The following is a 19170-nucleotide window of genomic DNA, read 5'->3' on the forward strand; positions in this document are numbered from 1 at the left end:
TATGTGCAATACAGTGTACTAGGCACCGAGGACCTGTGAAGAGGAAAGATAGCCCTGCCCTCGAGAAGTCCACACTCTACTGGAGATGTGATTTAAAAAATAGCCCCAGGAAGCCTTGCGTTCGAGGCTGCCAGCTACAACACAGGTGCAAACTACTTACCAACGGCTTGTAGGAGAGGAAGAAATGGATTCACATGGGGAAAACTGGGAAGACTTCTGATTAGGGGTTAGTTTTAATCTTTCCAGTAAGAATGGGACTTCGATAGGTAGGGGAGAGTGAGGAAATGCTTTGCAAATGGAATTTTGATCCATGGCCAGGAGACAGGAAAAATAAGAGATGCTTAGGAAAAGTGGGGGTCTTGGAGCTTGAAGTACCTTGGAAGTGTGGTTTGGGGTGCAGATGGGGAGCACAATGGAATGGGCCAAGGCCAATGGTGGAAGCCTTTGCTCATAGGCCAGGACTTGATTCTCTGTCGGGCATTGCGGTTTTTCCTCATTGTGTGCACACAGAACTCAGACACCCAGTTGGTTGCCATTTGCTAGCCAAAGCTGAAAGTTGTTGGGAAATGACCTGTTCTCTTCCATCCTCTTATTTTGGTAGTTTCCAATAATTGTCATCTGCTCCAATATTCACTTGTAACCTCTAAGTAGATATATACATTTCAGGACTTAATGGCATTGTTTCCTACGTGAGTTTCTGTGTGTGGTAGGTGTTCCACTGGATGAGGGCTTCATGGTCAAGTGACTGTGCTCACCTCTGCACACTGTGCCCCTGTCTGGAAGAGTCGGGTTATCCAATAGCATATTCATGGTTCTGAGGAGTAAAAATCCTTTTAAACTCTGCATGCCAAAGAGCCCATTCATCTTATTAACATCTCACAAAACAAGATGGGAGAAATGTTGCATTAAAGTACACTTCATAAATAGTTTTTATATGTTTCTCCTAGTCCCCACAACATCCTTATGAAATAGATGTTGTTGTCCCCACTTTTCATATGAGAATGGAAGGTTAAGTACTTTTCCCAAGTTCACGGGCCGAGAGAAGAGCCAAAATTTGAATCCGAGATTTCCTAACCTGTCACCATTTCGCCATTTTGTGCCACCTCCTGGATTCATGTCTGTCATTTCATCGAGCACCAGTGTGGCCTAAACTAGCTGACTTTGGACTCTATCTTCAGCAGTCCTTCCAGTGATAGCCTGTGCCCTAAATTCTTACTCGTCCTGTTCAACACCTTTCATGCCCCACACTCTTTCAAGGGGACCTTGACCATTCCAGAGTCCCTAGTATCACTGTATTTTTTTTTTCCCACACACTCATCTCTGTTTTCTGGTTATACACTGCTTAAATTCGGAGTCCATTTAGTAGGTCCAGCATCTTGCACAGTCCTTGGCCCATGGTGTTGCCCAGTACTCGTTTGCTGAATGAGCACGTGACAGCGAGCATTTCTCAGGTGTGAGTGTAGAGAGAGAGGCTCTGGTGCTCATTCTAACTCTGGTTCCCATTGTGCTAGTTAGTGTCAGCTTGCTAAGAAACATATAAGATGATGTTTTGTGTATGTAGTCAGTCATCTCATAGAAGATAGTATAGTTATCCTATCAGAATGTGAGCACAAAATTGTACCAACACCATGTAACAAGCCAATCAGTATACCTAAAAAGCCAAACTGGAAACTGGGAAATGTGCTGCCCAAAGGGACCTCAGAAAATAGTTGTTTTTACAGGTTTTGACAGTAATGGGCATGAGGCACGCCCAGGTGGAGCAAGGTCTGTCCTTGGTTTCAAGCTTCCTCTGACTTCCTTTTACTTCTACAATTTTTAGCTTTGGCTTTGGTAGATTTTAATGCAGACCAAGAGTGCTTTTTTTATGCATGAAATCTTGTATTTATAGAACAAAAAGTACCTTAAAAAAAAGAGGTGTAATGAATCAGGTAGAAGAGCCAGGACTATAAACAGTCACATACATATTTCTTTATAGGACTGAGGAAAAACTCAGGAAATAAATGCAATATTTAAAAAAAAAAATTAGATTTGAAAATTAAAATGATAAATTCCTGTATTTAGATTTTTACTCAATTAGTTCTTATAATCTTTGTTCTTTTAAGCATTTGTTGCAGCAAACCTCCTTTAAATATCTTAAAACTTCTTGTCAAAATAGCTCTAGTTTCTAATGCTAACTTGAAAACTGTGAATTAAAATATCTGAAATAGAAGTTAAGGGGTAGCTTAGTAGAAACTAAGTTATAAATAAGAGTAAGCTCTAACTTAAGTTTTCAAAACACCAATTATGGGTATTCAAGTGCATTTACACAAGCTGGGTGTGTTATTTTTGGAGTTAATAAGCAATTTTGCAATGTTCTATATATCACTTTTTAAGACATGATAAATTGTCCCTAATGGCATTGTGTGTATAAACTAGAGCTGTTTCTGTCTTGTGTATTAGTCCCGGGATTGGGTGGTACACCTGAAAAGGCTTGGATTTTAATGGGGCCTTTTTAGCACTTTTGCACCTCGTATGTTCAGGATTATGTTTGATTGATGACTTTAAACGTGCTGGCATGAGAGACATGTAGACCTTAATGCTCTTAAACCATTTGTTTTCCAGTCTCTGTAAAAGGCCCCTCTGTTTGGGGGTAACACTTTATCCTTCTTAAGTAAACAGAAATAGGTTTCTGGGATTTTGCTTTTTAGCATTGTAAATCCAGCAGGAAAGAGACAGGCTAGAGGCTTTTAAGAGAAGGCTAAATACACTGTGTTCCCATTTTATTAGGGTAGTCTGAAAAAATCAGAGAGAGAGAGAGTGTGTGTGTAGATATATTTTTTCTCCTAAATTGTATTCAAATAACTTTTTTTTTTTAACCAGAATCTTTTCCTTTGGACCACTCGATGCCTCAGTCATTATCCTCAGCCTGCTGGCTGAGGGCTGTCTTTGGATTCCATCGTCTTGAACAGCTACAGGGTTGGCTACTGTGTGGCCAAGGGGATGTTCTCCTCAGCAGACCTAAGAATAAGAGTTTGGGGGCTGTAAATTGAATCTTGCTTCCCAAAAGGCACTGGGGTTCAGTTCCCCATGCCCGGCGGTGTTTTCTAATCCATTCCTGTAGGATTCCTCCGACTTGGACAAAATCTTCAATGCTTCCGGAGAGGCTCAAAAAAGCTAGCAGCGAGGGCTCCCAGATTCTAATTAACAACCTAGGCACTGTTCAGGAAAAGGGGGGAGATTGCTTCTGCTGAAAGAACACATTGTTTTAAGATTTTAAGAACTGATTATAAACAAGTTGCTCAGGGAGGAGAGACCTACAACAGCAGAAGCGTCTGCACCGGCCTTCAGCACTGGCTCCCAGTTGTCCATCATCTTTCGAGAAGAGAGACCAGCATGGTACTGACAAACACATTTTCACTTCCATCTAGGATATGAACTTAGGGGCTTGAGAATTGAAAGACTAGTGCATTTGCCCGTCTCTATAATATGTTGCTAATTAGCAGTCAGTGTCCTTGTGATCTTTTTCTTTGTCGTCCTCTTGAGGCATCCTATGTCTTTCATTTCCTTCCTCTCCATCTTCAGAAATGCTAAATGGAATATGGATCATTCTGGCAGCAGGGCAGTTTGAGCCCCCTGATTAGTCTAGAATAAAATGTGAAGGGGGAAAAAAAAATGTATGAAATGAGCTGTTGTGTCTCCTTGCTCTCAAGACGTTATTTTGAAATCTTCGTGGGTGGTGATGTATTTGCCGGTGATTCGTTTTCCCTAGCGACCTCTAGGATTTCTGGGAAGGGTGTTCTTTTTTTAAAAAAATACTTTATCATTTTTATTTTATTTTTTATAAAACAGTTCTTATTAGGATAAATCTTTATAAATGAAGTGTGAACATGATAGCAGAAAAGATAAAAGTCCCAGATACAATCTTAGGGCACTTAACATGACTCACAGCCTCAGAGCCTTTAATCACCATTTTGCTGCTGCTGCTGCTGCTGTCTTAAGTCTGAGTGAAAAGTTTCTGAGACCTTTTTCACCAAGTCATCCTAAAAGTATTTTTCACTTACACTCTTGAAATTGTTTATCATAATGGGTATTTTGTAATAAAATGGGCTAAATACATATATCCGATTTGGGTCTGTTAATAACTTCTGTGTATACACTATATTTAGTGAACATGTTTGGTAAATACAATAAGTGTAAAAGACTATCGAAAGTGCCTCAGCAGCTGTCACACTGGAAGCACCGTGAATAGAAGTACCGTGTAGAATGCGAGGGAAAAGCTTCTGTGTGTGTAGATAAATGGACTGATGGAGCCAGAAGAGATCATATGGTCATCTGAGTCAACTCGAGCAGCGTATAAGTGAGAAAAATTAGTCCTAGTGAAAGGACATATGTGATGGTCAAAAGGGGCTGGAACTAAGGTTCCTCCAACTGGGGGTCCACTGCTCTTAATGTGCGCCAGGGTGTACTCTGGCCTTTGTTTTTAGATGCCATGCATTCGCCATCCCCCACATAAACAGGTGAAGGTGTATCAAAATAATTTTATTAAGTGTCATTTTTATTTAAAAGTTCACACAAATGGAACCACAGAATCTGCCTCATAACTTTTCACTTCTGAGGTATTTTGTTGTATTCATACTGTTACAGTGATGAACCACTCACAAGTTAGTTACAAATGCAGCTAGTTGAAATAGTCATCCATAAATAACCAATTAATTAAACTTACCTAATGTCATTTAGATAATTCGCCTGGCACATAATTGATCCTCAGTAAATATATGTTGATTCAGTCTTCCCTGTCTCAGCTCCATCTGGAGCCAGTTTCTCAAACAGTGCGCTTTGAGTCAGTCACTTTGGGTGATATTTTTTAAAAATGCAAATTCCTGCTACCTGACCTCTGTTCAGAATCTGTGGGATAGGCCTTGAAATTCTATATTTTTAACAAACTGGGCAGGTGATTCTATGCACATTGAAGTTTGAGAACTACTACCTAAAGTCAAGAGATTGAAATCATAATTGATTAAGTTATCTTAAGTTGATCAGTTAAGTTGAGGAACTAGATACCTAAATGTAATTACCAAACATATTTTTTAAAGCAATTATGTAGGTTCTGTAACACTAGTCAGCATATGACAATCTTTTTTTTGTACTTGTTACTTACAACATAATTCATCCTTATAGCAAATTATTTAAATAAGATAGAAGTCTATAAAATAAAAAATAGAGGCTCCTCCCATGCCCCCTGCCCTTCCTTCCATCCCTCCTATTCTCACTCCTCAAGGATAACCACTATTAACAGTTGGTGCATACGGTTTGAAATGATTTTCCTTATGTATTTATATGTTTTATCTGTATGCGAGGACATATTTATGTGTGTTAATATATATGCACATATATATTCATTCATTTAACACATATTCGAGCATCTACTGTACACCAGGACTGGGTACTGAGTAAACAACAGTGACCAAACAAATGAGATTCCTGTTCTCTTGGAACCTGCACTGTCATAGGGAGATAGGCAGTCAATGAAAGTGCAGTGTTAAGTGTGGTAGTGATGCATGCTCTAAAGAAAAACAAAATAGGATAAAAGGATAGAGAATTCCAGGGGGTTCTACCGAAAGCGGGCTTTTGACACGACCAGACTGAGGAGAGAGAATGAGCCCTATGCGTATCTTAGAGAAGAAAAGGCCACGATCCTCCTAGGTTATGTGTGCAAAATCATACTTTTTTCTTTTAATACAAGTATATTATGTGTACTGGCCGTGCATCTTGCGTTTTCGATTCAACAGTGATTTGTAGACTTATTTCCGGCATCTGCATACAACATCGGAAATATTCTTTTTCAGTGACTGCTTAATATTCCATAATGTGTCTGTGCCGTACTTTAACCAATCATGTATTTTCGGACTTTTTTTCCTTTACGTTTTACTTTCACAAGCAATACTGCATAGAATTCCATGGGCTATAATTTTGATATTTATAATAGGATTAATATTATATATTCTATTGTAAAGTGAGTTTATTTGCAGTATTTGGATCATATCAGCCAAGTACGACATTACTTACTGTTCAAGAATAAAGGAACCAGACCTTGGGGTACAACAGTGTGTAATATTCATTTTACATGTAGAGGTAAGGGTCCCTTAATTACTTTTAATTTTAAATTGGGCCATCAAAGAATTCTAAACCATGTTTTTATCATAAAAGATCATATTTTTACGGTGCGCCGTCTTTTAAAACTTATTCAGCCAACTGTGCGGGCGCTGGTTGTTATTCACAGGATTGGGATCTGTGCGAGTTTGTTTGTTTTTATCAAGTCTGTTCTCTTACAGTTGGGTCGTCATTTATTCTTTAGTGCTGCTGCCTTTATGTTGTTCTTGGCTCCAGAAGTATTTAATCTGAACTACATTTTGTCCTTTAAATGTGATATATTCTTATTAATTTTTTTCTTAATTATAAAATTAGAACTATATTACCTAGAAATAATCGTTGTTATAACATTTTGGCATATATCCTTCCAGTTTCTTTTTTCTTCAGTGCACTGATTTCTTTTTTCAATCCCAGCTTTCATTGTAGGTTACCCAGTTCCAACATCTGTCTCATAACCCGCGCTGAGAATAACCCATTACCTCTCTCACAGCACCTCTCTGTTGCTAGTTACTTCGCTGTGAACGACCCAGCGGACTGTCTCCTCATTGTCAGTTGCATAGACATGTGCCTTACAGGTTGTTTGCCAAGTGAATGGCTTCTGGGGTGGCAGGTGATGTCACTGCAATGCTCCGAACCCCTGGATACTTGCCCAGTGGCTGTCATCATGGCTTCAGAACAGTCCTGCATGCGGAGAGCATTTGTACCCATGATTCGCATTCTTCCTCAGGCACGGGGATGGGGGTGACCAGAAAGTTCCCTTATGCCCCTCCTTATTGCCAGGCCCTGAAGGAGCATGCTTTGGATTTTCACAGAAAAAAATTTTTGCTCCCACACTATTTCTCATACCCCCTTCATTCTTCCCACTCCCTGTTTCACCACCACCAGGCTTGTGGGAGTTGGCATTTGACAGGAGGCTTTTCCCCACCTTGGAATTAAGAAGAAGTAAGAGCTAACTCACCTCTCCAGTTAAGCTTCTCTTAGGAAAGGGCTTTTTGTCTTTGAGTTTCTGCAAAGCCCACAACGGACCAGAGTAAAACACTCTGTGATTTGGGAATGAATATTTATTTAATGCAGGAATTATTTAAAAATGAGACTATATGGCAGCCATTTAGCAATTAAATGTTTTAATTTGCACCCCAAGAATGGCTTAAGCAATATTGAATTAAGTTTGCTGTATTCTGAGTTACCGGCGTTAGTAACTTAGCTTATTTTCTTTAAAACCTAGATAATTTTCCAAGCAATTTGTTTTAGATGTAGATAAATCTGTTGGTCCTCAGTGTGCTCCTTCATCATGTGACCCAAACCTCCCAAACTTGCCTTATGCAATTCATCAATCCTTCTGTGGAGTGTAGCGTGCAGTGTGTAACTACTGGATTGTTTTTAAATGAAGGTGATTTTTTGATATTTTTTTCTAAAACACCGTTTTATAGTATTAAAACTGAGAGTAGAGGTGAGAAAGACCATAGTATATTAAAGAAACACATTAATTGTGCCTAAAGGTGTTTGTTTTTTCTTGAAATGCCCACTTAGTTCCCAACTGATCAAAGGATGAAGGTTCCAGAGAGTCTTTCTTCTGACAGACGTGCTTATGTAAGGGGTTCCCTTCTAGAGAGACTTGTTATTTTATAAACACATGCATATGCATAAGAGATTCTGCCCAATACTCCCACTTTCTGATCTGCACAGCATAGCGGAGCACCCCATGGAGTCAGAGAACAAAGAAAATCTTTACTCTGAAATTCTTTCCTGGAGCTGAATATGTCCTCAGCTTCAGAAAGGAAATCCCTGGCATGGATCAGGTCACCCCTCTGGCCTTCCGAAGGCAATTCGAGGCACCACTGGTGTGCACCCCAGGAAAACAGTACCCTTGGAGGAACTGGAACTTGGGTTGATTTCCTATTAGGGAATCAGGTTTTGTTACATTTTATCTACATCATTGCAATTAACTCCTCCAAAGACCCTGTGTGGTAGGTATTAATTACTACTCCCTATTTCACATGAGGAAACCGAAGCTCTGAGAATTTGAATAACTTGCTATACTTATATAGCTATTAAGTGAAGGAGGCAGGATTTGAACCTCTGTTCACCTGACTCCAATGCCCTATTTCTCTTCTGCAAAACACAGGCTATAACCGTAGCAGCTAATGGACGGAAAACCACTCTACCCCATTCAAAGTGGCTGGGTTATCTTTTTCATCCTATAATCAATCTCCGTAAAATTTTTTTCATTGCGTTTATGGCATCCACTTCCTTACACAATAACTGGAAAATGATATGAGAAGGCAAATGGAAAAGATCATACTCCTGTACTACCCTTTAGTATATTGGAGAACTCAAATTGATAAGAACATAGTATAAAGAATATAATTTTTAACCTAGTTTATTCATTTTAATGAGATAGAAGTCACATAACATAAAATTAACCATTTAAAAATGTACGGATCATTCACATTTACAATTTACAATGTTCTTTCGCAACGTTAGATAACCACCGTTTCTGTCTGGTTCCAAACATTTTCATCACCCCAAGAGGAAACCCCATATTCACCAAGCAGTTGTTCCCAGATAGCCCCTGGCCATCAACAGGTCTTCTGTCTGTCCCTATAGATCTATTATTTATTCTGAATATTCCATATAAATGGAATCATATAACATGTGGCTCTTTGTGCTAGTTTCTTTAACTTAGTATACTATTTTTGAGGTTCATCCACATTGGAGCATCTATCTCATTTAGTTCCTTTTTATTGCAGAAAATATTGCTTAAGTGAGGGTCCCAGGTCTAGATCTGCTACTAAATCAATGAAAACTTTGTATGAGCTTCTTACTTTCTCTGAGCTTTAGTGAGCTCATCTGTAAATGTGGGACGTGCTGCAGGAAGCTCTGGAACAAAGGCCTCCTGCTCCATTTAGTAGGGAAGAGTGCATGCCGCATCTCCTTTGCGGAGATTCACAATGCTCCAGGTACCGAAGGTTCTGAAACCTGCTTTACACTGTTGAGCCCAGCATTTCCCAGCTGTAACCAGAGAACCCTTTTAATTCACCTACTTTTTTTACATTTTGTGGGATGTAGTCCAATAGTCTAAGATACTGTAATCTATAACCTACTCATTAGTGAAACCCCACAGTATATCGATTGGCCAGTCAAGTCCATGTTGATCTGGTAGAGACATGGTTACTGGCCTAGAGGTATTCTTTGCCTAAGGGAAGTTCCAAACCTTTGTTGGAAGCATTTGATTGTCCCAATGTTAAGAGTCAATAATGAACATTCTGCAATGCATTGGACTTTCTTTTACAACACAGATAGTCCCTGGTCTACATAGATTCTCATAGATGTGTCATACTGGTCATGTATGTCGATAAAAGCACTATTTAGAATTTTCTGAATCCAGTTTTCCATATAAACACTAAGTACTTATTGCATGGTTTTAGTATCCACTAATTTAAAGGAGCTGTTGACCATTGAAGGATAGGCAGAGCTATGCTGCAGAAACAAATTACCGTAGCTACCTGGTGGCTTAACATGCCATTGAGCATTGGCAGGCGCTTCCGATCACAGTTAGTCAGGGTGTAGACTCACAGAGGCTCCACCGTGGGGCTTGTCACCAGGCACCTTTGTCACAAAAATGAGACACATTATTTCTGGCTATGTAGTCCAATGGTCAGAGTGAGTACATAGCATAGTCCTCCTAACCATAAGAGAGCTAGGGAACAAGAAGCAGGTGCAAAGTTTGGTGAGTACAGTGTTCACGGTATTGGAGTCATTATATATAGGTCCAAGTCTGCTGGCATACAGTGCCTGTGTACTTACATATAGAAATACATCTTGTTATAAATTACTTTAGATAGCGCATTAGATTGATTTTCTAAAGTTATTTGTGTCCAAAGAATATATTAACTCTGAAGTTCATAGCAAGATAAAAAATTAAAAAAATATTCGTTCTGAAAAGGAGGTTGAATGGGGAAGAAGGCTGTTTTTCCAGGTCCTCAGCTTTATCCAAAGCATGTATAGGTTGTGGAGAATTATAGGGACTTAAATAATAGTAGTAAGAAGAACATTCGCTAACACTCCCTATGTGCCAGGCATGATACCAGCCCTGTAAGTAAATTCTATGCTTTAAGCCTCGCCAGACTTGTATGAAGAAACCTCCGAATTCTCCATTTTACAGGTGGAGCTGCTTTCCTCATTCAGGCATATTGGGAAAGTGTGTGTTCCCATCATTTCTGTTCACCCCCTGGCAGCGTGTGGCTACGAAGTAGGACCACACACCGCCTGCTAAGAGGATAATTGATCTTCAGACACTGTAAAGAGACAACAAGCAAAGCCCATGGTTGTGACGATGCAACAGGGTTATCGGAGCAGCTCTAAGGAGGTCAGGGAAGAGATGGGAGGACAGCGGTGATGAAAAGGACATTACTCCAGAACGAAATATCCCCCCACCCTGAAAAGATGGGGGTTGTGCAAATGCGTCACTCTGAGAGTTGCCCTAACTCTTTAGCCAGACTTCAGTAAGTGCCTCTCCCATTTTATCCCTGTCCCCGTGCCTCCCGATTTCTCTCTGATTTCATGAGCATAGGAGCTTGCATTAGCAGTTTAATCAGTTGGAATAGCATTTTCATGTGTTTAATGTGTTTGAATAGCGTTTTCCAGATGGTTCTAGGCCAAAATAAGACCCAAAATGTCAGGACTCACCCTGGAGTATACCATCAGTTAACAAAAGACAAAAAACAACAACCAAAAAAAAAAAAAAACGTACACAGTTAACTCAATTAGAAAATAAAGGCTCTTTCAGACTCTTTGTTCGTGGTTTATCCAGACACCTTTTTTTCCCAGAGTGATACTTCCAATTTTTGTTGAGTCCTTGCTTTCATTACTCAGTCTTTGTTTTCTTTTTTAGTCTTTATTGTGTAAGAAATATGCTTCGGTGGCTTATGCATTTGGAATTGACTTTGTGGAGTAGCCGGCCTTTTCCTTGCCTGTGGCAAGACCACGTTGGTTCAAGGCTAAGAAACCAGGCTGGTCCTACAGAGCCCCTCTGGGTGACTCATGTCTTCAGAGATCCTGATTGTCCGTTTTTTGGTTGGTGTTTCTAGCAGCAGTGTGTGTTGCCCCGAAGGCACCCTCTCATGTGGTGTTGGCTGCACTACACTGTGCTGTTTAATTCTTGTTTTGGATTGTGCCTCCAGTTTTAAGTCTCTTGACGGCGCAGACGGTTTCTTTCTCCAAAGTTTATCAATAGCATTCCATTTCCTCCCGATAACTCCACGCATACACACAACACACACAAACACACACGTACAACTAAGCACAAATTCCATGTTTTCTCCCTTTCGAAAACTAAATATAATCTGTCTGACCTATCTGGAGAATCTGCTGCTTTCTAAGATTTATGTCCCAGTACCCAGGTGACTTGTCACGCTATTGGTCGGAATCACTCAACTTCTTCATTAGACACGCTATTTAAAAACCTTCTATGTAATTATCTTTTTTGACCCTCAGGCTTCCACATTCTTATCTTTATTGTAAACTTTCTTATGGCCTTTGTATATACCCGTCATATATACCTGTTCCAAAAGGCATTTAAGCCTGCTTACGTAGTCGTGTCTGCTTTTCATTAAGTTTGCTACCCATTTGTAACCTATGCCCATTCCCTCCTCCACAGTCTGACTGTTTGTCTCTCTGGGAGATGAACCCTCGATAGAGTGGTCAGGATTTGCTCCGTATGTTCCTTGCCCTTTGAAATGGGCAAGCAGAAAAGCTAGTTCTGTGGCTCTCTTAAGGACACTTGCCAGAGTCGTTCCTGCCTTGCCATTATCTTACAACTGCAAGGCGTGGAAAGCTGGGGCTAGAGGTGCCTTCATTCACGGTATGAGCCAGATGCAGGGAATAAAAGATGGCACGTCCTGCTTTCAAGCAGCATTCACTCTGATAGAATAACGTAGACACATGAATCCTGTTGAGGCAAGACAGGGTGCTTAGGGGTTTGAGGAGAAAGAGATCTCTTTTGGCGGGGCAAATATAGAAGAATTCATGACAGGTACAGCGTTTTAGCTGACCTATGATCAGGGAGTGAGATTGTAAAGAGTAGAGATTGTTAGAGGCATTCCAGAGAGGGAACCACGTGGGTTAAGGCTCAGAAGGGCCCAGTCCAATTTGACTAGAACAGCGGTTTTCAACCAGGGCTGGTTTAGGCCCCCAAGGCCTATTTGATAGTCTCAGCGAAATATCTTATGCTCAGGACAGACCCTCCCATACAACAAAGAGTTATCCAGACCCAAATGTCAATAGGTACCAAGGTTGAGAAACCCTGGAGTAGAGCCTAGACTATATGCCAGAGAGAATTAGGAGAGAAGCTTGAATGAGTATTTAGGCCTAAATTCCGAAAGGTTCTAAATGGTAGTTTAGGGCTTGGGTTTTACTTGGTGAGCAATTAAAGGGTTCTGAGCATGATCAGACCGATGGTTTAGGAAGATTAAGCAATCAAGATGTATTGATAACAGGAGACAATGAGGACAGGGAGACCAATTAGGAGGAAGCACTAGTCTGTGTGAGAGTTTACAACAACAATGGAAAAGAAGAAACAAATATGAGAGAGATTTCAAAGGAAGGTCTCAGGAGAACTGGTGACTAGTTCAAAATGGGAAGCAGAATTTAAAAAGATGCCAGCTGAATAGATGATGTGTCAGCCCTGGGAGACTCCCTTGGCTTGCCTATCCTTAGCTGATTAAAAGAGGTACATAGTGAGAAGACACGCATTTTATTTCATACCTGTTGAATTTAAGGAACTGGGGAGATATCCAGGATGAACTATCCAGCGTGTAATAGGAAATATGGAGTAAAACTCGGAGTAGGCTAAGACAGATTAGGCTTAGAAACAGGGATGATATTTAAAAACCATGGAAGCGAACGAGGACCTCGAATGAGATTATTTGAAGAATGTAGGGAAGAAATATGAGATCAGAACTTGAACTGCCAGTGCTTATGGGTTGAGATGAGGAAGTAGCACCTGCAAGGGAGGGAGGTCGAGGGGTGGGAGAAGTGCTTTGCTCACAGTAGGCAGGCTGAACAGTTTCACGTATGGATGAATGGCCGTCAGTCTCGAGGCCAAGTCTTTCACTCCTTAACTTCTCCTAAGTATGATAAAGCTTTTCATAGTGGCATTTTATAGACCAAAATTCTGGAATTAACCAGCTCATGTATTCGATTTTATTTTTCAACATCAGGACTACATAGAGGGGTACACAGTCACAATTAATATTACTTAGTACTGTTATTTGTACCTACTATCATTGCTTGTTAATTTTCTTCTGCCGTTGGACAGTGTGTTGGAGTGGGAGCCCAGTCCAATATTTTCAGATTAATTATAAACTTCATCAAGGGCTTAAATTGTGTCTGTTGTTCTTTGGCATATTACTGCCAGGCACAGTAGGTATAAATGAAATGCTAGGGACTAATTCTTTCCCAAAATAAAGAGAAAACAAACAACCATAACGAAACAAACAAACAAACAAAGAAAAAAAAAAACAAGGTCATTCTGATTTACTTTCATGGATATGGTATTTGGGGTGGGTTGTAAACCAGAGGAAACATTTCAGATTTCTTATTTATCAGAAGACTAGTGTATTCTTCCAGAACCTAGAGGCCTCTGTGTACTTATTACAACTCAGAATAGCCTTAACCAGACAAATATGTTTAATTTAACTTAAATAATAACCTGAAAGCTTTTTGAACTGTTCCAATAGAAACATTAGGAATTGTTTATAGCTAGCTTTCATTTGGTTTTTCTTTTTCTAAAAGCAAAACAATTTGGGAACTCACAGGATTTTATAGGTGCCATCTATTTTGGAATGCTATTTACTTTTATGATGTTTATTCTTCACCTACTGAAGGGTGTGAACATTATGGGTTTTGCTGCATGGCTACCTAATGCTATTTTTACATCATACTTTATATATAGTGTCCGTTTTTCGGTGCTTCTTTTACGGTTCCCTTGTTGCATGTCAGCAGGAAATCACAATTAAGAGTGCTATGTAAAAGTCTCTCTTGTTTTTTTTTTTTAGCATCGAACTTTTAAGGAAAGAAGAAATTTTTAAGTATTGTAAAATTATAAATAAGTAATTACACATTTATTTCTTTGCTGTGCATTACATAAAGACAGATGATATAATTGCCCTAAAAGATCAAAGCGAATAAACTGAAATCTGAATGTGAGGATTATGGAGTGAAATGGTTAATACTAAAAAAACTGCCTTGCATACACTTGCTTTTTGGTTCTCTAAAAATGATTTACTAGACACACATGCTTTTGAATTAATCAGATATGCAAGCACGTGAACAGGAAGGGCCCCATCTAGTTTCTACATATGTGAATCAAAGATGGGATTTGTTTGAATTACCCTTTAGCCTCCATTGTTAAAATCAGAATTAAGTTCTTTGTTTAGTGAAGCATTAATAGCAATCTTGAGATTGCTGAGAAGGGCTGGTTGCTGGCAGAGAGTTCTCAGTGTATTATGCTGTTTACCTAAGGGTTATATTCAAGAAGCGCTCTGAACAGCTGGGCTGATTATTGAAAATGCCTCATAGTAACTTCCAGCCTAGGCTGATCGATATGGGTGCAAAGCTTTATATGGGAGGGAGCTATTTAAACATTGAGAGCCCCGGGGATAAAAGAGAATGAAAAAATAATGCTGGACAAATATGCTGAAATGTTCAAAGGATGAGAGAAGTATCTTGTCTTGCTGTAGGGGGAAAATTCCTAAACAAACAAACTAGAAAATTTTTTAAGTTTATCTTGCAACGGCACCCTAAAATTTTAGTTATTTTACCTTATAGCAATGCCTTAAATATTTAGTTATTTTATAATAGCCTCCTAAACATTTAGTGGGAGGAGGAAAGACTAAATCAAGAATATTGAAAAACAATTTTGTTTTTATTAATTTGAAATATAATCTGTTACATAAAAGTACATAAAATTCTTTTCAGTGATACTATAAGGAAATATTTAACTTCATTGTTAAGTAGATCAAGCTCCCTGTATTTTAAATCTCTTAGGATCATTGGAAAATCATAGCGTGGTTGATAAACTTAAACACCTATATGTAGGCAAAAAATTTTTATTTCTTAAATATTTTCTGCTATAGAGATTTAGAATAGAGATATTAACACTTCCTTTTGTCTTAGTCCTACCAAAACAAGTTTGTTTGTTTTCTAGTTGTGTTTTTTAATGATTTTATACAATAAATAAAAACTATACTAGTTATATGAGATCTTATCTCCTAAAAACATTTGGTGAAATTATGACATTGAGGCAAAGGTATCAGCATTTGAAAGCCTGCTTCTTTCTACAAAATGGATAACAGAGAAATGCTCCAAAAAAAGAAGGTGGAGAAAAAACTCAGTTTTTCAAAGCAGAAACCTTTGTTGAGAAATCCTACATCTTGTTACATTCAGGATTTCTTACTCTTACTCTGCACATGAACAACAGACAGGAAGTTCAGAAACACAAAGGCAATCGATATGAAAACTGTGAAAGTCTCCTAATTAATCAACTCACACAAACTCTCCAAGTAAGAGGATTTTACAAGCATTTCAATTAAGGCTTTCTCTTTTTATTACCAAATTTCATTGACAATTAAAAATGAGTAATCAGAGTTGACATGGTTATAAAAAGCAAAATATTATTTAAGCACTGAGCTTTTAGACTTATAGAAGACTTTGATATTCTGATGTTTATTCTTTTGATGAATCACATAGACGATTGTTAATTGGATAGTTATTCTGTAACAGTGATGTTTTAAAATTTAAAATGGGTAAGTCTTTGAACATGTTTGTATTTCTCTCCTCATGTGAACATCATCATTTTGGCATATTCATACCTGGAAGCTACATGACTAACGTTATTAAAATTTAACAGTAATATATATGCAAAGAACTACCTTACTGAGTGAAATGTTTAAGAACTGATGTTCTGTGACATTTTTTTTTACTTAATGCTCTAGAATAGCCTGTAAACATTCAGGAGGCCTGGCAGCAATTCTGTTTACCTCTGAATTGATATTGAAATATAAGAAACTTATTGACATTGAAAAAATATATACAGAATATAGAAAGTTTTGTAAAAAACAAAGGTCAGCTTAGTTTAATACTTCATTTCTGATGTTAAAAGAGAGATCTATTTGAAATCATCAGTGATTATCAGCTCTTAGGCTAAACATCTAAGAAGTTTTCAGAAATTACGTGCATTGCCAATATGGTTTATGTTGGCTTTCTGCTCTGAAGACTAAAACATAGATCATGAAACAACATGGCATTTCATGATTCTCTCCCTCCCTTGGGACAGTGGGAAAGTTATTTAACTCCTTTGTGCAGTGTTTCTTCACCAGAAAATTAGAATTAACCATTTCCGTCTACCTTCTGCAGGGGACTTTGAAGAGTGAAAATCCATGGCCATTTAGAGTTAAAGAGATGCAATTATGTCTCTTTAACCAAGAATTAAGTTCATAGAATATACAAATATATCTCGAATTGTTTTCATTTTCAAATACTCTTTTAAAATGTCATCATATTAAATCTATTTTATATTTCTCTTGTAAAAGTACTAAAGAGATGTTAAAGATGTCATATTAGGATGTCTTTAATAGCAAGACTCACCAATATCATTAAAATATCATCTACCTATGAGGCATAAAATTCTGTTTTAAGAATGAAACATGGGAGTTGTTTTTTTTTTTTAATAAGCAGAAACTGCCCCATTTATCAAGAATTATAGCAGTCAGTCTTTGAATCTGACTGAAACCTCATTTTGCCCAAAGCTTGCCCCCTCCCATGCCCCAACTCCACAGCCTCTAATGGAGAACCAGCTCCTTTGGGTATCAGGCCTTGCAAAGCCTGGAGGTGGGTACAGAAGATCTCAGCACTTCAAGAAAACACACACAACACTAGCTTCTATAGATAAATATTTAACTGGATCAGGTTTTCCACTTTATAAGTTATTTGTTCGCCTTTATTAGTGTACTGTGTTAAGGGCTCTGGTGTGGAGTTCCGATAGAAAAACATGTAAAACATTTTAATATCAGCCCATCATTGGGCAACTACCGAATGAGGCAGTCGTTTTATGTAAAGAGAATCAATATTCTTTTGCATATAAGAGAGTAGTAGCCCTGAGGGTAGTCTAAATGCAAAATACAGGGCTCAGTCTGGAAACAGATCTTAGTGTCTTTCGTTGTCTGGGCTCTAGAAAGATGGTGATGAATGCTGTGGTTTAGCATGCATGTGACTCAGTAGGAAGGCACAGGTCTCAGTTTTCTAGCGACAGTGGGCAATCAGGCACATTCTCATTGGCTGTTTTGTATAGCTTCAAAAGAATAGTAAATATTGCTTTGTTGTGACTTACAGAAAAAGCAATCGCTTTTTTTCAAGGTAAACATTCTAAAAGGAGGCGGGGAAAAACAGCAAAAGTCACGGATTTTCTTCTGTTGGAAAAAGCAATATCTGAGCAGGCTTGTAGAGCTGTCAGTCGGGCACTTCAGGCTCTCTCTCTGATCATGCTGTTCGAACGCCTTCGCAACTCTCCTTCCAGTCCTCCTGCAAGCTCTCGTGATCCCATACGTCCCATATTACCTCCCCACTACCCCACCCCTCACATGCCAAGCTTGCTGTTGATAAGAGAAAAACCACAATAGCCGCTTTCCATATTTTTGCCCAATTCAGAGACGTTGAGAACTCCCACCAGGGCTCATGTGGCCTCAAAGTGGGGGATTTAGAGGAACTCTCAGAGGCCATCAGAAGTGACCAGGTGATGATGTGCAATGGCAGTGTGGATTCAAGAATGACGATAACCTTAGCAAGTAGTAGCGGTAGCGGTCCTGATAGTGTGGACGTGGTCTCAGGCAGAAATTCCAGAGAGAATTGACCAGCCTCAGCACTGAAGCCCCACTTGCAGAAGGTCGCCCTTACGGGACCTTCTGTACTCATTACCTTTAGCAACCCTGTCCCCTCCCGATGCTCACTTCCCTTTTCCCTCATCATCTCTTTTCAGGGGATCTCTAGATTACCCAAACTTCCAGTTGTATTTTACGTGCTGCCCAAAGTGTTTCCTTTTGTAAACCACATTTGACACATCCCTGTGTCAATCCATTATATAAACTGTGTAGGGTTTTCAGTTGGCAGGCTAATTCCTGCCCTTGCACCCTTTGTGCACAAATGGACAAGAAAAAGACAGGAACCATGTTAGCCTTCATGAATGACCAAAGTCGGGGTGCCACTGAGCCCAACTTGATAACACAGTGTTAAGACAGAAAGAGTCTCAGATAACCAAAATCACTCTCTGAGCACCAAGTTAACAGGTATTGCATTTAATATGTAATAAATGCAGTATTCATAAACTTATATATGCCTCGTGACTTTTGTGTCAGCAGGGTTTCTGTAGGCCTCTATTTATATCAAATAAACTTCAAATATTCCAAAACGTAGTCTACATCTGGCCTCATTTTTGAACCATCTCTCTAGGAACATTGCTAAAATAGTAGATTGTTCCAGTTTTTTTTCCTAATGAGAAAAATCCGTGTGTTCCGTGATTATTAATAATAATGGCTTCAAATAAATTATTAACTGGTTGCATGGGAATGTACTTTCTAGCAGCTGAGGAGCTCTTTGGAAAAGAATTCTGATTCCCACTGCAAAATGTCTAAGTTGTGTTCCTCTGACCTCTCTCCTTCATCTCTTCCCTTAGTTATCAGCCATCCCAAGCAGAGTTGCCAGAGGGTCAGCGAGGGAAAGATGAGACAAATGTGAAGGCTTCATGGTTCAAGATTATAGTGACATTTAATAAAAATTTAAAAGGAGTTAATGATTCTTATATTTTTGACATATGAATGTTGGAGCATTCTATACATTTTGTATTCAGAAGAACTCCAAATACTGGCTCATATACACACACTCATAAACATACTAAACTATATCTATATATTCATCTCTCTGTCTCTGTGTACCTATATATATCGCTATACATAGAGATGTAAAGATAGAGATGGGTATGCCAAATGA

At 38.9% G+C, this 19170-nt stretch overlaps 1 protein-coding gene and 1 long non-coding RNA gene across 8 annotated transcripts in view; both read left to right on the forward strand.

The window, feature by feature from the left end:
* The window catches only part of VTI1A (vesicle transport through interaction with t-SNAREs 1A), a 319856-nt gene that overhangs the window by 147128 nt on the left and 153558 nt on the right, over positions 1 to 19170 (forward strand). The gene's annotated exons all lie outside the window — the stretch shown is intronic.
* Positions 1 to 19170, forward strand: part of LOC118603780 — a 57483-nt gene that overhangs the window by 26410 nt on the left and 11903 nt on the right. Inside the window, exon 2 of the long non-coding RNA XR_004951242.1 lies at positions 15 to 19170. This exon is cut by the window's right edge and continues 11903 nt beyond it. This is a non-coding gene — a long non-coding RNA (uncharacterized LOC118603780). The remainder of the gene's footprint in view (positions 1 to 14) is intronic.

The sequence above is a fragment of the Rousettus aegyptiacus genome, unplaced genomic scaffold, assembly GCF_014176215.1.
Source record: "Rousettus aegyptiacus isolate mRouAeg1 unplaced genomic scaffold, mRouAeg1.p scaffold_m13_p_6, whole genome shotgun sequence".
Taxonomy (NCBI): domain Eukaryota; kingdom Metazoa; phylum Chordata; class Mammalia; order Chiroptera; family Pteropodidae; genus Rousettus; species Rousettus aegyptiacus.